This window comes from Oncorhynchus masou, chromosome 32 (genome assembly GCF_036934945.1).
Source record: "Oncorhynchus masou masou isolate Uvic2021 chromosome 32, UVic_Omas_1.1, whole genome shotgun sequence".
Classification (NCBI taxonomy): domain Eukaryota; kingdom Metazoa; phylum Chordata; class Actinopteri; order Salmoniformes; family Salmonidae; genus Oncorhynchus; species Oncorhynchus masou.
In genome coordinates, this window is record NC_088243.1 from 11291670 (window position 1) to 11305212 (window position 13543).

General features: G+C 41.4%; 1 protein-coding gene across 3 annotated transcripts in view; it reads left to right on the top strand.

Moving 5' to 3' along the window:
* Window positions 1-13543, top strand: part of LOC135525569 (SAM and SH3 domain-containing protein 1-like) — a 103978-nt gene that overhangs the window by 59755 nt on the left and 30680 nt on the right. The window contains exon 1 of one of the 3 annotated variants that reach the window (XM_064953263.1): window positions 10403-10483. The exons of the other annotated variants lie outside the window; for them this stretch is intronic. The gene's annotated coding sequence lies outside the window, so the exon portion shown is untranslated. Of the gene's footprint in view, window positions 1-10402; window positions 10484-13543 lie in introns of those variants that run through there. 3 annotated transcript variants of the gene reach the window in all.

Below are 13543 nucleotides of genomic sequence, written 5' to 3' on the forward strand. Positions count from 1 at the left end.
TAAAGGGAGAGCCCAGAGGAGCAGAACAGAGAGTGATGTGATGTCTAACTCGTTGACATTTAGCTGCTAGATTTTTTTTACTGATTCGTCCGTCTCGCTAGATTCAGCCTAGCAGAAACATTGATTCAAAGGAGAAAAAACTGTTACAGGGTAGACAACAAATCGATTCAAACATGAGTTTGAGAGATTTCTTCACTGGCTTTGCTACAGTGCCAATGTTCATGCATTCTAGACATTGAGCATACTTCTTTCAAAGACACTCTACAATAAAGATTGCTTGCTTCATGAGATGATCAATCATTTTTGATGGAGATGGCATGTCAATAGTGGGGTCAATATATTTCCTGTAGGTCAATATCTTTGGTCTAGCTTAATATATTGTTAGTACAAGTCAATGTATGTAGTCTAGGCCTGTCTATCTCTAGGTCAATATACAGTACCAGTCAAAAAGTTTGGACACACCTACAGTAGTCATTCCAGGGTTTTTTGTTATTTTTACTAATTTCTACATTTGAAGAATAATAGTGAAGACATCAAAATTAAGTAACACATGGAATCATGTAGTAACCAAAAAAGTGTTAAACAAATCCAAATATATTTTATATTTGAGATTCTTCAAATAGCCACCCTTTGCCTTGACAGCTTTGCACACTCTTGGCATTCTCTCAACCAGCTTCATGAGGAAGTCAACTGGAATGCATTTCAATTAACAGGTGTGCCTTGTTAAAAGTTAATTTGTGGAATTTCTTTCGTTAAGGCGTTTGAGCCAATCCGATGTGTTATGACAAGATAGGGGTGGTATACAGAAGATTGCCCTATTTGGTAAAAGACCAAGTCGATATTATGGCAAGAACAGCTCAAATAAGCAAAGAGAAACGACAGTCCAACATTACTTTTAAAACATGAAGGTCAGTCAAGGCCGGAAAACTAAGAACTTTGAAAGTTTCTTCAAGTGCAGTTGCAAAAGCCAATCAAGTGCTATGATGAAACTGGCTCTCATGAGGACCGCCACAGGAAAGGAAGATCCAGAGTTACCTCTGCTGCAGAGTATAAGTTTATTAGAGTTACCTCTGCTGCAGAGTATAAGTTTATTAGAGTTCCAGTCTCAGAAATGGAAGCCCAAATAAATGCTTCAGAGTTCAAGTAAAGGACGCATCTCTACATCAGCTGTTCAGAGGAGACTGTGTGAATCAGGCCTTCATGGTCAAATTTCTGCAAAGAAAGGACACCAATAATATGAAGACTTGCTTGGGCCAAGAAACACAAGCAATGGACATTAAACTGGTGGAAATCTGTCCTTTGGTCTGATGAGTCCAAATTTGAAAATTTTGGTTCCAACCACCGTGTCTTTAAGAAGCAGAGTAGGTAAACAGATGACTTCTGCATGTGTGGTTCCCACTGTGAAGCATGGAGGAGGTGTGGGGGTGTTTTTCTGGTGAGTCTGATTTATTTAGAGTTGAAAGGCACACTTAACCAGCATGGCTACCACAGCATTCTGCAGCGATACATCATCCCATCTGGTTCCATCTGGTTTGCGCTTAGTCCCACTATCATTTGTTTTTCAACAGGACAATGACCCCAAACACACCTCCAGGCTGTGTAAGGGCTATTTGACCAAGGAGAGTGATGAAGGGATGCATCAGATGACCTGGCCCCCACAATTACCCGACCTCAACCCAATTGAGATGGTTTGGGATGAGTTGGACTGCAGAATGCAGCCACCAATTACTCAGCATATGTGGGAACTTCAAGACTTGAAAAAGCATTCCTCATGAAGCTGGTTGAGAGAATGCCAAGAGTGTGCAAAGCTGTCATCAAGGAGAAAAGGGTGGCTATTTTGAAGAGTCTCAAATATAAAATATATTTTGATTTGTTTAACACATTTTATTGGTTACTATATGACTCCATATGTGGTATTTCATAGTTTTGATGTCTTCACTATTATTCTACAATGTAGAAAATAGTTAAACATGTACAAAAAAAAAACTTGAGTAGCTGTCCAAACTTTTGGGACTGTATGTATAGCATAATGTCCTATATCTCTAGGTCAATATATCTGTGGGCTGCTGTATGTTCAGTCCTGGAAAGCAACAAGAACAGTGGCCCTGAATATATGTATATTGGAGTAATAGGGCTGTTTCTAGCACTTGAGCTTTACTATCAAGACTAATCTGGGTCTCCCTGTCATCTCCCCCATCACAGCCTGGAGAGGAGCACTTAAAGTGTGACACATACACACCATCCAAAAGACAGCAGAACAATTAAGTTAACACCCAAGGTCAAACGACTCCCCTGTGGATTATAAAGTGGTGGATGGTGGTAGTGTGTGTTTATTACACCGTGGGCCTGTATCGAGGTACTACTGCAGTGGAGATTTATGTTTGCAGTGGAGGAGATTCTTGCAAATGAATAACACTGTTAAAGTTTCTGCGTGCGTGTGTACTACATTCATCTTATCCTGAGGTGATCCTGTGAATGTACACTATAATGCAGCACAAGCAAATCTACCAGCTCTTCCAGTTTTAATCCGTAGTACCATAATAAAGTAGAAGAGGCTCAAACAACAACGGTTGTGGCTCTTTTACCGAAAGTGGTATGCAGTAGGATAAGTAATCTCTTTTGGTGTTTCGGTATGTCTGGGTTAAGTTGTCTAGTGTTTCTGGTTTCGGTATGTCTGGGTTAAGTACTCAGGCTATTGTTTGATTTTCAGAGAGCAGTCTTTATGCTTTCGTGTGGATAGATGGATGCACTTGGGTGGTTTGGCCATCTATTGCCAGACACTAATCTTCCTGCACTGTTAGTCAGTTTTATTTATTTTATTTCACCTTTATTTAACCAGGTAGGCCAGTTGAGAACAAGTTCTCATTTACAACGGTGACCTGGCCAAGATAAAGCAAAGCAGTGCGACAAAAACAAGAGTTACACATGGAGTAAACAAACGTACAGTCAATAACACAATAGAAAATAATATTTACAGTGTGTGCAAAAGAAGTAAGATTAGGATGGTAAAGGCAATAAATAGGCCATAGTGGCGAAATAATAATTACATTTTTGCATTAACACTGGAGTGATAGATGTGCTGATGATGATGTGCAAGTAGAGATACTGGGGTGCAAAAAAAAAAGAAGAAAAAAAAATACTATGGGGATGAGGTAGTTGGGTGGGCCATATCAGTGATGCTTGTTGGAAAGCTACTATTAATCTTTAAAAAAAGGGGTGAGGGGGATTCCATGTTGCAGACACTTTTACCCAAAGTCACTTAGTCAGGGATCGAACCCAATATCCTGGCGTTGCAAGCGCCCTGCTCTACCAACTGAGATACAGAAGATCATACACAGAATAGACAGAATCTGCTATTGCTTTGATGGCTTTTGGTCAGTGAGTGACAGATGACTTCCCATAGCTGCTCTACGATACATGTCGTCCATGGGAGCAGTGGAGCACCACTGTGTCCTTGTCTGGCTCATTCACAAGGATTTACTACTATTGAGCTCTACTACACTGGATAACAAACACTGTAAATTGGTTTTAGAGATGCTCTTTACTTTGGCCTCAGGAGTTTGTCTCATGAAGAGCAGCATAAGGACTCTCTCTGTCTACCTTCTGTCTTGATCCTCTTATTCTTACCATTGTTTTTATTTCTTATATATTTATTAGGACAGTAAACCCACAATCAAACCAGAAATGCATCTTCTACGTCATGTGCACTGGTGTCCCAGCCAGTCAGCATATAAACAGGAAGGGTGGGTGGGTGTCCATAGTGATAGCTCAGATAAGGGAAATGCAGGATGTGCAGAATGTTTTATGAGGAATGAGAGGAAACGGGTGGACAGGTACAGTGTTAACCTGTCCCTCCCTGCAGGATGAGACACTGCTAATAAATCCTCTACTTCCTCCTTTAATCTGATTTGCTTTAAAGCTACAGTATGTAATTCGTTTTTCAGAGAAACTGCATCCCTGCTGTAAAACTGAGGGATATTGCAGATTGCACCTTTTTAAGGCTAGGGCCCAGGGATTTCCCCTATCTGCTCCTCTCCTGAATTTGTTTCATTTTACAGGATGGTGTACAGCAAATAAATCCTCTTTCTTCTGTTTTTAAATCTGGTGCTTTTTTTAAACTGAGGGGGGTTTCTACCTCTTTGGTTCAGTTGGTAAGAGCATGGGTCTAGCCATTCGAAGGTTGTGGGTTTAATTCCCGCAGGGATAACCTACACATACTGACAATGTGTGCACTGTACTATACGTGACCTCTCTCCGTGACTGACATGCTTCTAGCCACAGTGCTGAAACATCTGTGACTGAGTCACAACCTCCATTTAAGGCCATTAGTCTACATTAGTATTTATTCATGCATCCCATTCTTTTTTTTTTACTTCACTTGCTGTATTTTCTGATATAAAGGTCCTATTTAGTCTATTCTTGGAAACAGTTGGGGAGATGCCTGACAGGGATAAAGAAATATTCTAGATGAGAGAGAGATCCAGAGATGAGGGGGGGGGGGGGGAGTGAGCCGGAGGGATGGAAGAAAGGGAAGCAAGAGACAGTGAGTGGGGATGTTAAGAGACAGGGTAGCACATGAAGACAAACAGGTGATGGAGATATCAATCAGGACAGAGATACTAACTGTGGCCTATTTGATTTTATTTGCCAGTTTAAAAAAATGTGACTCGGATATCACCAAAAGAATATCTACAGTATTTCCTTTGTGGTCCCTAAATTCCATTGAAGCTATACAATGGCGCCTTCCAAAATGGCGCCCTATTCCCTTACCTACTTTTTACCTGGGCCCATAGGGCTCAGGTCAAAGTAGTGCAATAATTTGGTGAATAGGGTGTCATTGGTGACACAGGTGTGCTGAGAACTAGAGAGGGGGGCCATTTGAGAGGTTTGTTGCACCAGAGACAAAATGACTTGTTTCAACAGAGCCCTCATCACTAAAAGCCTATTGTCTAAGTAGAGCATTAACTGACTGAAGTAAATGTAAAGCGCTCAGTGCTTTTGGCTGTGGTGTGAAGGAGAAAGAGAGCGTGGTGCTCACAGGGATTGAAAAGGAGCTGTTCTAAGTGTTCTTTTATTTTTGTTCTAAGGGTTCTTAACTGTGGGAGTGTTCTGAGTGATGGCCTGTCTCTGCCCTATGGGAGATAATCTTTTCAAGAGACTGAATCTAACAAACTGCTCATGTACTTCAAATGTTCCTCCTTAACCTCTACCAACTACTCCACCCTCTCTACACTATCTCTCCACTAATTACACTCGACTCCACTTGACAACCAAAAGCTCCCACAGACATCACTACAGTGCTGGGAACATTGTCTTCTGTCTGACATCATTTAGTTCTTCAGTGTACTTTGACTCAAACTCCCCATCTCCTCCGTCTGTCCCTCTTTCCAAGGACATCCTTAGCTACATGATCCGATACTGATTCCACTGTGGAGGGGAGTCATTAAAGCAATTAGGCCAGCTAGCAGCATTCTCTTACTTCCATCAGAAGAATTGCATGAGAATCCAGAGTGACTTTGAACACTGGTTATGGTTTCACAATAAATCACAGAGGACAAGGTGTAATGTTTTATATTGTACCTAGTCTGCCAGTCTGTCAGGTGAGAGTCTGATCGGCTGCTATTGACCTTTTACATTACAGTATGGATCATTGAACCTGTCTGATCCTTCTCCCACTAATGGCAGCTCACAGGCCCGCTAATAGAGCCTCCTAGGGCAGTTGGGCTCTGTACTCATGCCCATTGAAACCGGCATATTTTGTACACTTAAAAATAATTCTGAGCACATTGGCAAAGGGCAGAACATCATGCAGAAGAAATAAGAGAACAGAATACTGTTTTAGCGATTTCAATGTGCACCGTGAATCCCATTGATTCTTTCAGTCAATATCTAGCCTTACTCTCTGTGTGGGTAACTCACACATGGGGTGGTTTTAACGCCCTCATGACCACGTTTCTCAGCCCTGTCAATTTGTGTTCAGCCACCTGAATGCACAGACGCCACACCAGTCTCCTGCTATGTGTCCAGTTAGTATTGGTTGAGATTGAGGCTCAAAGGAGGATTCAGTGAGATGCATTCCATTTCGTATTTCCATGATCAAATCAATTTAAATGTTATTTATGTGGCACATTTCATAGAGTGAAATGCTGAGCAGTCGGTGCTTCACATACCAACATAAATGAGGAACATAATGTGTCCCGACGAGCTGGATAAGATATAACTCAGTGACCAGGTTATGAAAAAATAATCTTAACCTGAATAATGCAGAATGGTTAAACCACAAGGATTTAAGCAGAAATACTTTGAAAATGTAATAATTAGTCATGAATTATAAGTCATATTCCTCCAAGTATTGCACAGCTTGTATCAAACACACATTTAATGGCTCTAAAATGTAAGTGAAGTTTTGATGAGGAACAGTCAGTCATTTCAACGTTTTTGAGGATTTATGAGCAATATCTTGAGTCTGGTAGCTAAGAAACTAGAAAATAAAACACAATTGTATTGTACAGAGTTGCCATATACACTGCAATATTTAAGGGAGCCTCACAACTTTCAGAGGGGTGGTGTCATGGAGCGCGTGTCCGTGACTTATAGACCGTGATCCTGAAACAAAAGAGAATGTTGGATAGGGTTGCGCAATCCATTTGACAACCATACATTGACATAAGGTGCCAAAGTCAATTGTTAGTTGTGCACGCCAGTTACTACATTTACATTTACATTAACTAAAACAATGTAACTTGTTAACCATGTTTCTACTGTCTATAAAGCTGGCCATTTTAAACATACATGCTCTAGCAATGTGAAATATATTATTAGAATAACGATTGAAGTGTTGGTAGAGAATAATCATTTAATTGAACCTACCTGATGCATTATTGCGCAATTTATTGAAGTGTGTGTTTAAGTAAAACTGTTGTTTTATGGTACATGTCCATGGGAAATTACGCATTTATGGTAGATATGTGTTTTGGGGCTATCATGATGAGAGTTCCTGGAGTATTTAGGTGGTCAGTTGGCCTTTGCCTGGGTGAGAGCAGGCTGGGCAGGTAACAAGTTGGCTAGAGTAGAGTTACACCTGTGTTTGGCTATAGACAGTTGTTACCGGAATAGTTTATACTGAGAATATCTTTGATTTATTCAAGTATTTGTCAAAGTCCTGTTTGTTATTTTCTGTATTAAGCTTATTGGCCAATTGGTCCTGCACCTGTCTCATCCGGTACAAGAAGATCCTGTCAGTCTCCTCACTGTCCAATCCACTGCTTCTGCTTCACAGGTGGTTTGTGATAAAACTGGATAGTAATCAGACATTATTTTTTTTACAACCGAGAGGAAGCAAATGTATAATATGTTGTATGTTTAAAGCACAATCATTTATTAATTCAATGCAGGTGTAATTTAATCTTTATGAAAATGTTTTTCCATTTTCTCCCACCCCATTCAGCCGTCCTAAAATCTATCATGTTGTTCCATAATTGATGTCTTCCCTGGTCAAACGTTGTGCCCAACATGGGGATGAATGTGTCATGTGGAGACGCCATGTGGGTTAATTACCAATGCATGAAGCTTGATGTAATTATTTCAGAATCTCTGAATTAAACATGCTTCAGGGGCCAGGAACAATCGACAGACAGGCTCCTCAACCATAGAGGGAAAACGACCCCCTCTCCTGTCACTCTCTTGCTCTCTCCATCTTTTAAAAAAGTGATCATCTCCCTCGGTCTCTTTCATCACTCTCTCTTGGTTGCTATCTCTCACTGTCTGTCTCTCCCCATCTCCCCCTAGCTCTTTGCTGTTGAATTGTAAAGGGGATCTCTTCTTGCCTGGAGTTTTTTTTTGGGGGGGACGTTTGTCAGCCTGCTATGAAAGTCCCTGCTAATGGATTTAAGGTCAATGTCCCAATCCCCTGGGCTAGGGCAGTTAGCCTACTGATAAAGAGAAATGCTCAGCGTTCGTTCTGATTATTCCCATCCTCTTTTAAAGTGTCATTCAGATCCTTTACAACGCCGTTCTGTTTCATCCGTGAATCTTAGAAGGAAATTATATTACACAATAAATGTCTGAGCAGACACCCGCTCTGTGGCGTTCTGATGTGGTCGATGGGATTAGTTTAGCCTCTTCCACATCCTTATAGCAACAGTCTCTATGCGGGGAGCTCATGCAGGAGAGAGCATCTGTGGCACACGTCTCAACATTAGAAGGTCTAGTTTACTGTTCTTCTGTGTGGTAATGATGGTCTATTGTCGGTCAATGAATAGAGGGAAGGAAGAGGAGATGGTGGGAGGAAAGATGGAAGGGAGAGAGGAGGGTGGGAGCCAAGGCTATTATAGTAAACTAAATCAAAACGAATCATGAAAAAGCTATTTTGTAAACGGAAATAAAATAATTAACAAACCTGTTAATGACGTGGCACCCAACCATTGGTTGATGCATGCAATATCAATTCAGGGGAACACCACGTTGATTAGGTGAGCTGATACCTAAAATATCTATCCAGGTGTTGCTCAGATCTTACGTCTGAGCAGAGGAACGGCCCATTTGAGATGAGTTTGACGCAAGCGATGCAAGACTTTGCGCTCACACAGTCAGTGTCTGCACATGTGCACGGGTGCGCTTCATACTGCTATAAGATGGTAGCTAATGGGACCTTAACAGCGGGGAAGTTTAGCCTCGCGCTTCAACCCCCCTAGTTGTTGCGGAAATTGACCCTCTACTGTTTACTTCGTAAATATAAAAACTAAATAGAATTGTTTGATTGTTGCTTAAATTATAATAGTTCGCCTAATTTCAGTAATGTGACAAAACAAGCAAGTATATTGTAGAGAATCATTGTACCATCTTAACCGGTGTGAAATGTATTTTCCATAACCAAAAATATTGTATTTTCAGCTCTTCTGAAACTGTTGTACAAAACCGAAAGTAAAAGACGCAAAAACTTAACTTAAGAACGAAAAGCATAAAAATAGCACACACAGAACAGATCTAGCACTTTGAAAGCAAGTCTATGAGAATGAATTTGGTTTGACCACCCAAAAAGTTGCATATTGCAGCTTTAATTTGAAGCCATAATTATAATCATCTTGGGAGGGAGGGATGCCGTTTTTAATGTGATTCCAAACAAGGTCAGATTGAACAAGTACTCAGTGTGTGTGTGTGTGTGTAGCTGTCTGTTATGATCATATTCAGGAGGAACTGGCAGACCCAGACAGACAGCACACCTCCTCCTCAGGGGGGTGCAGCACATACCTACCTCACTCATCCATCTGCCCCTGCACTAGAAGCACTACCACTGATCTAATGATAGTGTTCCTGGCTGCCCTGCCATAGCTCTGTACACTGGAGACAATGAGGTTAATATTAGGAGACAGACACAGGATTTAACCACCCTAATCTCATACTAGGGCGAGTGGGCTTATATTGGGGCCAGTCAAAGGTCAGACTAAGAGCTGCATTTTTGTTCTGTTAAAACATTTTGAATTTAGTCCATGGGGGGGGGGGGCATTATTGTTAATTTCCAGAGTCATAGGACTGTGTTTACATGGAGACGTTCATTTGATTAGGATTGTTTTAGGACGATTGGGAGTTTCTTACCAGAGGCTGTTCAGATGGCTACCCTTTGTAAATATTGACCATGAGTAGGTTCTCCAAGATCTTATGAAGACACAGGACGCCTTGTCATCATAGATAGTATGTTTTTGTTAGAATACCTAATATATAAATGAACTTTTTAGGATTCCCTCAGTCTCCTTCACCCTCTGTGAACCAAGAAGGGGAGAATGTATGGATGGGCTAGTTCACTTGCCTTTTGCTGCCCTCTGCTGGTGGTCAGTGAGACGTTGGGCTGAATGATCATCACTAAACCTTGCTCCTTCTGTGTCTAAGTTGATTTATCCCCATACTCATTGAGCGTCACCTATTTGTGGTATCAATTCCTTATTCATGCTTGAACAAACTTTCGTGGTTCAAACTTGTGAAACGGCGTGTTACACACACACACACACACACACACACACACCCTAACACTCAGTAGAGAGAGGCGGCAGGGTAGCCTAGTGGTTAGAGCGTTGGACTAGTAACCGAGCTGACAAGGTACAAATCTGTTGTTCTGCCCCTGAACAGGCAGTTAACCCAGGCCGTCATTGAAAATAAGAATTTGTTCTTTAACTGACTTGCCTGCTTAAATAAATAAAAAAAAGATTGGTTTATGTTATCTAGTGAATGAACAGTTAGTCAGTGTGTGTGTGTGGTAGTGAGCAGAAAGACCCAGCTGGTAACACACAGCCCTACCCTCACAGCAGCCCTGGCTATATTTCTGTTTGCTGGACACTCCTCCTCCTTTGAGTTGAAGTTGCATTGTTCTTCACTGAGTGTTCTGAAGTCAGTCAAGTTTGAAAAGACAACGAGGAACCGGACTGCCATTCCTCCTGTCAAGCGCGGGGGACGGGGGAGGGGGACGGACATAACAGGCTGCCAACTTGTGGTGAGAATTGTAAAAGATCTTTACTTTTCCCCGTTACCCTCACACTCAACTGGAGGACCTGGTGGACTAATGCCTGTTAGTTTAGTGTTGGTTTGCTAGTTTAGTGTTGGTTTGCCTTATTTCATAGGATCAACGACGCTGTTCTGTAATAATAGACCTCTTTCGTGGCTGTGGAGAAGTTGTATCATAATAATTGATCTGCTGTTATTTGCTGTGTCTCTGGTTCCTTCCCTTTTAGTGTCGTTCTGTTTTCACCAAGCCGTGTGTGTGTACAGTATGACCCTGCTAAGAGATTGTTGTGATGGACATGATAGCTATGATGTATATGACCCATTCCCCTGTTGTTAGACTTGTGCTGATACATGACAAAGGGATATGTACTGTAGCAGGCCTGTTGCACATGCTGAATGCTTGATAGTTGGCCAAATGAATGAGTGAATGCGAAGGCCTATGTGTTTGCTAACTCTTATTAGGCTGAGATGATTGACACAGAAGTAGGAATTGATATAGAGGAGTGATCTGAGGAGATAAGAGATGTGCGGATTTGTATCTCTATATTGGCGGCAGGTAGCCTAGTGGTTAGCGTTGGGCCAGTAACTGAAAGGTTGCTTGCTCGATCCCTGCTCTTGAGCAAGGCATTTAACCCTAATGGCTCCAGGGTCTCCGTTAATAATGGTTGGTCCCTGGCCATGACCACACTTTCTGAGGGTGTCTCAGGGGGAGGGATATGCAAAAAAACAAAATGTCTATTTCACCATAATTGTACAGATAAGAGGTTGTACATGGGTGAAACAGGACAAATATAAGTGCCCCCTATTTGACGAGCTTTTGGCGGTAAACCGAGATATTTGGAAATAGCCACGGGATGGTTTTTCAATACTGTCAATACCGTTGAAACTATTTCTTTAAAGTTGTTCAATAAATGTGAATATTTGTATCAATTTAAGTAAATATCTGCAGTCAACTTGTGCAATACGTTTGGAGATAAAGCATATCGTGTTAATTTCACCTGTCACATTACTTTGCATAATGATGCTGACGATTGAGCCAGTCACGTGTTTTGTTTGTTAAACAGCACAACGGGAGAAAGCAGGGGCAGGTGAGTCTAGCGGTGTATATACAGGGGTCGTGTTTTATATTGCAAGTCAAGTGTTTTTTTTGTTTCAGTAGAGTGATCAGGGACGTGCAACTGTAGTTTTCCTTCACAGAAAATACATAGTGCAACACACCTGGCAGAAAATAGCTTCATTTTCATCAGATGACAACAATGGAATTTATTATTTTTTGGTGTTTTTTTTTTTAAATTACGGTGCATGGCCAGCATGTTTATCATAGGAAGATTGTAGCCAGCTACATTTCACATTTTTTTTGCTTAAAGTTAATCTTGCATTTTTACAAAGAATTAGGCTGGCTACACCGCGAAAAGTAGCTACCCGTCAGTCAGAGCGCTGTCTGCTGTTAGAATGCCCCTTTGTGAATTCTCATCCGAGTGGAGAAGTGCAACTAAAGCATAACATTAGTCTGTTGCCGAGCAGAAATTACAATAAGCATGTTAGAGCTGTGTTTACAAAACAATATTTCTGCATTTTATATATTTTTCCTGCGTGAAAATCACAGAACGGGACCCCTAAGTTTAACTTGCTTGAAACAGTGCATTTGGAAAGTATTCAGACCCCTTGACTTTTTCCACATTGTTACCTTACAGCCTTATTCTAAAATTCTAAAATTATATATATTTTTATCCATCTACATACAATACCCCATAAAGACAAAGCAACATTTTTGCAGATGTATAAAAAACCTGAAATATCACATTCAGACCCTTTTGAAGCACCTTTGGCAGCAATTACAGCATTGTTTTCTTGGGTATGACGCTACAAGCTTGGCACACCTGTATTTGGGGAGTTTAACCCATTCTTTTCTGCAGATCATCTCATGCTCTTTTAGGTTGGATAGGGAGCATTGCTGCACAGCTATTTTCAGGTTTCTCCATAGATTTTCGATCGGGTTCAAGTCCCGGTTCTGGCTGGGACACTTAAGGACATTTAGAGACTCCTGCGTTGTCTTGGCTGTGTGCTTAGGGTTCTTGTCCTGTTAGAAGGTGAACCTTTGCCCCCAGTCTGAGGTCCTGAGCGCTCTGGAGCAGGTTTTCATCAAGGATCTCTCTGTTCTGATTCTGCCACCACCATACTTCACCGTAGGGATGGTGCCAGGTTTCTTCCAGACATGAGGCTTAGCATTCAGGTCAAAGAGTTCAATCTTGGTTTCATCAGACCAGAGAATCTTGTTTCTCATGGTCTGAGAGTCCTTTAGGTGCCTTTTGGCAAACTCCAAGCGGGCTAATGTGCCTTTTACTGAGGAGTGGCTTCTGTCTGGCCACTCTACCATAAAGGCCTGATTGGTGGAGTGCTGCAGAGATGGTTGTCCTTTTGGAATGTTCTCCCATCTCCACAGAGGAACTCTGGAGCTCTGTCAGAGTGACCATTGGGTTCTTCGTCACCTGACCAAGGCTCTTCTCCCCCGATTGCTCAGTTTGGCCGGGCGGCCAGCTCTAGGAAGAGTCTTAGTGGTTCCACCATTTAAGAATGATGGAGGCCACTGTGTTCTTGGGGATCTTCAATGCTGCAGACATTTTTTGGTACCCTTCCCCATATCTGTCTTGACACAATCTTGTCTCGGAGCTCTACGGACAACTCCTTCGACCTCATGGCTTGGTTTTTGCTCTGACGTGCACTGTCAATTGTGTGCCTTTCCAAATCATGTTCAATCAATTGGATTTACCACAGGTGAACTCCAATCAAGTTGTAGAGACATCTCAAGGGTGGTCACTGGAAACAGGATGCACCTGAGCTCATTTTCAAATCTCATAGCAAAGGGTCTGAATACTTATGTAAAGGTATTTGTTTTGATTTTTTAAATACATTTGCAAACATGTCTAAAACTGTTTTCACTTAGTCATTATGGGATATTGTGTGTAGATTGATGAGGAAAAACAATTTAATCAATTTTAGATAAGGCTGTAAATTAACAATGTGGAAAAAGTCAAGGGGTCTGAATACT